Source organism: Rhinolophus sinicus, linkage group LG11 (genome assembly GCF_036562045.2).
Source record: "Rhinolophus sinicus isolate RSC01 linkage group LG11, ASM3656204v1, whole genome shotgun sequence".
In the NCBI taxonomy this organism is placed as follows: Eukaryota; Metazoa; Chordata; class Mammalia; order Chiroptera; family Rhinolophidae; genus Rhinolophus; species Rhinolophus sinicus.
The window spans coordinates 8,689,151-8,695,653 of NC_133760.1; the positions used below are offsets into that span (position 1 = coordinate 8,689,151).

Below are 6,503 nucleotides of genomic sequence, written 5' to 3' on the forward strand. Positions count from 1 at the left end.
TCTGTTGAGTATCTCAGTTTTGTAAATTTTTATTTTATAACATTCTCAATAGAGGCAACATGTATATAATTTATGAATAAAACATATATTCCACATCCAGAGTCGTGGGTGGCATTGTGGCCTCTATTAGTTAATAGCTTCTTCATCCAGGTAAGAATGAAGCAGGAAATTCAGAGCATCCTCTAGAGGCCACACTAAAAATTTTTTTTTAAATTACAGTTGACATTCAATATTACATTAGTTTCAGGTGTACAACATAGTGATTGGACATCTATATACCTTACGAAGTGATCCCCCCAATAAGTCTAGGACCCACCTGGCACCATACATAGTTATTACAGTATTGGTGACTATATTCCCTATGCCGTACTTTACATCCCCATGACTGTTTTGTAACTGCCATTTGTACTTCTTTTTTAAAATGTGTTTTTCCAGGACCCATCAGCTCCAAGTCAAGTAGTTGTTTTCAATCTAATTGTGGAGGGTGCAGCTCACAGTGGCCCGTGTGGAAATCGAACCGCACTGCGCTCCGACCAACTGAGCTAACCGGCCGCCCCCAATTTGTACTTCTTAACCCCTTTATCTTTTTCACTCAGCCCCTCAAGCCCCCTACCCCCAGCAACTGTCAGTTTGTTCTCTGTATCTATGAGTTTTTTCTGTTTTGTTTGTTAATTTCTTTTGCTTTTCAGATTCCACATATAAGTGAAATCATGTGGTATTGATCTTTCTCTAACTTATTTCACTTAGCATAATACCATGGGTCCATCCCTGTTGTTGGAAATGGCAAGATTTAATTCTTTTTATCGCCGAGTAATATTCCATTGTATACATGTGCCACATCTTCTTTATGCATTTGTCTGCCGATGGACGCTTAGGTTGCTTCCATGTCTTGGCTATTGTAAATAATGCTGCATTGAACATAGGGGTGCATATATCTTTTCGAGTTAGAGTTTTGGATTTCTTTGGATAATTACCCAGAAGTGGAATTGCTGGGTCATAAGGTAGTTCAATTTCTAATTTTTTGAGGCGCCTCCATATTGTTTTCCATAGTGGCTGCATCAATTTGCAATCCCACCAACAGTGCATGAGGGTGCACGAGGGTTTTCTCCACATCCTCGCCAACAGTTATTGATTTATTGATGATCGCGATTCTGACAGGAGTGAGGTGGTATCTCATTGTGGTTTTATTTTGCATTTCCCTGATGATTAGTGATGCATTGGCTATGTATATGTCCTTTTTGGAGAAATGTCTATTGAGGTCCTCTGCAGGTCACATTTTTTAAAAAGATTTTTTTTTTAATTGGGGAAGGGGAACAGGACTTTATTGGGGTACAGTGTGTACTTCCAGGACTCTTTTTCCAAGTCAAGTTGTTGTCTTTTCAATCTTAGTTGTGGAGGGTGCCGTTCAGCTTCAAGTTGTTGTCCTTTCAGTCTTAGTTGTGGAGGGCGCAGCTCAGCTCCAGGTCCAGTTGCTGTTGCTAGTTGCAGGGGGCACAGCCCACCATCCCTTGCGGGAGTCGAACTGGCAACCTTGTGGTTGAGAGGATGCGCTCCAACCAACTGAGCCATCTGGGAGCTCAGCGGCAGCTCAGCTCAAGGTGCCATGTTCAATCTTAGTTGCAGGGGGCCGAGCCCACCATCCCTTGTGGGATTCGAGGAGTTGAACCGGCAACCTTGTGGTTGAGAGCCCACTGGCCCATGTGGGAATCGGACTGGCAGCCTTTGGAGTTAGGGGCACGGAGCTCTAACCGCCTGAGCCACTGGGCCGGCCCCTGCAGGTCACATTTTGACATGAGCATCCGTCGTTCTGCTTGAATGTGTTGCTGACATGGATTATTCCAGAACATCACAAGAAACTCCAAGGCTCAATGGCAAACAAATGTCACACTAGCACCCTATGTTTTCCCAGATGGAGAACACACTGATGGCAAATTCCACGGACCAGAGCTGTCCACGAGAAATATGATGTGAACCATGTGTCTCAAGTTTAAATTTCTTAGTAGCGGCACTAAAATAAGGAAAAAAGAAACAGATGAAAATAATTTTGTTCATGTATTTTACTTAACCATTGCGTAATATATGCAAAATATTGTTTCAACATGTCCTCAGAAGCAACAATTATTAATGAGATATTTTACATTCCTTTTATCGCACCAAGTCTTCAAAATCTGGTGTGAATTTTACATTCACAGCACATCTCATTTTGGACCAGCCATGTTTTGAGTGCTCAAGAGCCATATGTGGCCAGTGGCACAGCGGTGGGCAACGGTTTGACCATGGGTCTGGAAGTGTGGCTTCTTCAAAGTCCAGATTTAAAATGTGACAGGAGACAGCATGGCTCCCAGTCAAGACCCTAAACTCTGAAGCCAGATTGTGGGGTTCAGATCCTAGCTCTTGAAACTTCCAAGTGCAACTCCAACCTCTCTGTGCCTCAGTTTATTCCTCTATAAAATGGGTAGTCACCAACGAGACTTCATAGGGATTTTGTCAGTAATACGTTAATTCATAGATATTCACAAACACTTAGAAGGGCCTGGCACATATTAAGTGCTGTATAAGTGTTGGCTTTTATTATTTGAAGTTTGTGAAAGAGAAAGTTTCTTATAACAGTTGAAGAATGAAAAACTCTCTTCAAGACCTCCCATCCTCAAAGGGGAGATGTCCAGGTGAATGTGTGAACACGCACAACCTCTAACAACCACTTGGATGTACAGACCACTTTGGGTTCTCGAGGGCGAGTGCTCCAACATTCTATGCTGGAACAAATGTGTGCCATCACAGAGCTTTGGACACTTCCCAATCTAAACTCACCACATAATTTCTTGTTCTCTTTTTTCCGTTTCTTTTTTTTTTTAGATTTTATTGGGGAAGGGGAACAGGACTTTTTTATTGGGGAACAGTGTGTACTTCCAGGACTTTTTTCCAAGTCAAGTTGTTGTCCTTTCAGTCTTAGTTGTGGAGGGCAGCTCAGGTCCAGGTCCAGTAGTCGTGCTAGTTGCAGGGGGCGCAGCCCACCATCCCTTGCGGGAGTCAAACCCCAACCTTGTGGTTGAGAGGATGCACTCCAACCAACTGAGCCATCCAGGAGCTCAGTGGCAGCTCAGCTCAAGGTGCCATGTTCAATTTTAGTTGCAGGGGGCGCTGCCCACCATCCCTTGCGGGACTCGAGGAATTGAACTGGCAACCTTGTGGTTGAGAGCCCACTGGCCCATGTGGTAATCAAACCGGCAGCCTTTGGAGTTAGGAGCATGGAGCTCTAACCGCCTGAGCTGCCTGAGCCACCGAGCCGGCCCTCGTTTTTCTGTTTTGATCTTTGCAGTGGGCTGACTGGTGGGCCCCTCCCCTCACAAGATTTGTCTACCTGAGACCTGTGAATGTGAGCCAATTTGGAAAAAGCATCTTTGCAGATGTAATTAAGGTATGGATCTCGAGATGAAACTATCCTGGATTATCTGAACAGGCCCTAAACTCAACGCAAGTGTCCTTATAAGACAGCAGAGGAGAAGACACAAACACACAGGAGAAGGCCATGTGAAGACGGAGGCAAAGATTGGAGCGAATGGCTGGAGCTACCAGAAACTGGAAGAGGCAAGGAAGGAGTGTGGCCCTGCTGACACCCTGATTTCAGATTTCCGGCCTCCAGAACTGTGAGAGAATAAATTTCTGTTCTTTTAAGCAACCGTTTGTGGTAATTTGTTACGGCAGCCACAGGAAATTAATATAATCTGTTTGGGGGCCTTTGTCTTCCACCCTGAAGGCATGGTTTCTGTGGCTTTCAGGTGCCATCTCACAGGAGGAAACTGAGGCTTGGAAAGTGGGTGGAGCCGGAACTGGATCTCAGGCCCCCAGAACCTTATCCAAGATCCAGGGGTCACTGTGGAAACTTGAAGGGTACTTTGCTTGTTAAAAAAAATATGGAATGCATATTGAGTTTTCTTTTAAGGCAGTGGTTGAGAACACAAGCTTTGGTTGGAGTCCTGGTTTGGCTGCTTACATGCTGTGTGGCCTTGGTCAAGAAACTAACCTCTCTGTGCCTCAGTTTCTCCTATAAATGGGGATAACAAGAGAAGTCATCTCAGAAGGTTGTGATGTGGAATATATGAAAATTGATCAACATTACCATTTGACATAGTCCTGGTAGTCTGCAAATGCTGTAAGACAAGAAAAATAAATAAGGTCCAAAAATTAGAAGACGAGATAAAACTGTCATTTGGATCATTTTCAAGGAACAACTAAGAAAATCAACAAACTATTTTAATATGCGAATTTGGCCAGATTGCTTGTCAAAAGGTCAGCCAACAAATTTAATAGCATCAGTCAACTAGAAATTATAATAGAAATAAGATAAGGAGTTAATAAACTAGAAAAATACCATTGGTGTCTACACTGGTGACTCTCACATTTCAATCTTGAGTCCAGAGCTCCCTCCTGCTTACTTGACAGTCCCACTGGCATGTCTCGAATGTTTCTCCAACCCTAAGAGGCTCCATCAGAATTCTCAACCTTCTTCCCCAGTCTGCTCTTCTGGTTCACATTACTTCCAGTCCCTCCAACCTAAGCATTCTTCGTGACTCCCCATCAATGTAGTCCAGGCTTCCATCTGATTTTCCCTGGACAGCTGCAGTTTCTTCCTCCCTGGGTTTCCTCCTTTCATCTTTGCCCCCACTACAGTCCATTCTCCACTCAGAATAAAGTGCAAAATACCATGGCCTTCAAAGCCTTATATGATCTGGTCCCTTGATTGCCCAGCCTCTTTTCTTGCCACTCTACACTTGTTCGCTGTGCTCCAGCTGCACAGGCCTTCTTTATGTTTCTCAAACTTACTGAGCAATTTCTTACCAAAGGGTCTTTGCACAAGCTGTTCCTGCTTGCTTTGAAAGCTTTCCCTCCCTTCACCTAGCAGATTCCAGGTCATCCTTTACATGTCTTCTTAAATGCTCCTTTGACAGAAAAATGTCTCCTTCCCCCCCATTCTCCACCCCCAATTAAAATTATGTCCCCACGTTCTTATCTTCATGGCACTTGTCAGGTTTATATGATTATTAATTCAGTGATTCCTAAACTTCTTGGTCACAGGGTCCCTTATGCTCTTAAAAATTATTGAGGACCCCAAAGAGCTTTTGTTGATGTGGATTATATCTATCAATGAATATTCACTGTATTGGAAATGAAAATTGATAAATTTCAGAAATATTTGATTCATTAAAAATGATAAACAATTTCATGTTAACATATATCATATCATTTTAATTAAAAATAATCATATTTTCCAAAATAAAAAAATTAGTAACTTAATTTCTAAATTAAGAAAATTAGCTCAAGGTGAGCTCGGATATTCTCCAAACCTCAGTTTCTTCATCTCTAATATGGGGATCGTGATGATGAAAATAATAAAAGCACCTCCCTCCTAGGGTTGTAGTGAAACCCATAGGTGGTAACTCTGAGAATCACTCCTGGCATGTTGCATACAATAAACATTTGCTATTATAATTTAGGAAATGTCATTTTCTATTATTACCAACACTTTATTCATGCAATTAATTTCTCCAGAGGCCTGACTTTTCTGGGCAGTGCTGGGGACATGGTGATAACTGAGAAGGGCCTGGCCTTGCCCTCATGGAGCACCCGGTCCAGTGGGTCACAGAGTTTTCATTTGTGAGGCACTACCCTTATCACCAGGTCCCTGAAGAGCATGAGTTCAAGACTAAGTAGTCAGGGAAGGGCATTGTAGAGAGTGAGAAGAGCATGCAAGGAGCTATACAGCAAGTGGAGAGGGGGACATGCTCTGGCCTGGTGACTGGCCAGGTGATTATGTCCATTCCTTTTCCCCCAGGACGTCTCTATCCTTTTGCTGGTGAGATGTAGATGTGCCTATCTGGTTCATCTCCTCTCCTTCCCAACCTCTTCCTGTATAAAGTTAGTTCCCAGATTCTGGGCTCTTTGAGGGAAGTTCCACCTCCGATCTAACCTCAGTCTCTCATGCTGCAGATCCTCCCTTTTGCCGTATATCCAGCCACAGTAGTAACCGGTGGAAATTTGGGACTTCTCAGTAGAAGAGGTGCCCAGGAGGGCGCGAGGTCGGCTCCTCCACTGTCCCCCATCCGGGGACCGCCGCTCCGGGCCGGGTGAATCAGTCTCCGCAGCTCCCGCGTCATCCTGGCGGATCCGATCCGCGCTATTTCGGGCTTCGGGCGCTATAAATAGAGGCTCGCGGAGCGGAGCCGCCTCCCTCCACTCGGGCCCCCCTGCGTCCCCGGCCATGCAGCGATAGCCCGGCCGCGCGTCACCGCGGCTAAGTTTAGAGGCGGGAGGGGACGGCAGCCGGGTCACTGCGCCCCTCGGCCGCGCTGCGGTTTCCAGAGCCTTCGGCCAAGCGTCTTTCCGCCCCAAGCCCAGAGCTTCTTGGGCGGAATTAGGGTTGGGGGTTCCCCATAGTTTCCATCCCCTCCGCACTTCTACCCAGCTCAGAGAAAACTGGAAGTTGGGATTAACGGAAGGTTTGG

At 44.9% G+C, this 6,503-nt stretch overlaps 1 long non-coding RNA gene across 2 annotated transcripts; it reads right to left on the reverse strand.

Moving 5' to 3' along the window:
- Positions 1-769: 769 nt before the first annotated feature.
- Positions 770-6,107, reverse strand: LOC109459927 (uncharacterized). Of its 2 annotated transcripts, none has more exons than XR_002139453.2 (3): positions 5,969-6,107; positions 4,121-4,151; positions 770-2,008 (listed from the first exon to the last, which is right to left on the reverse strand). It is a non-coding gene; the product is annotated as an uncharacterized LOC109459927 (long non-coding RNA). The 2 variants fall into 2 exon arrangements; XR_012490018.1 differs by having other exon boundaries at positions 4,025-4,151.
- Between the last annotated feature and the right edge of the window lie 396 nt (positions 6,108-6,503).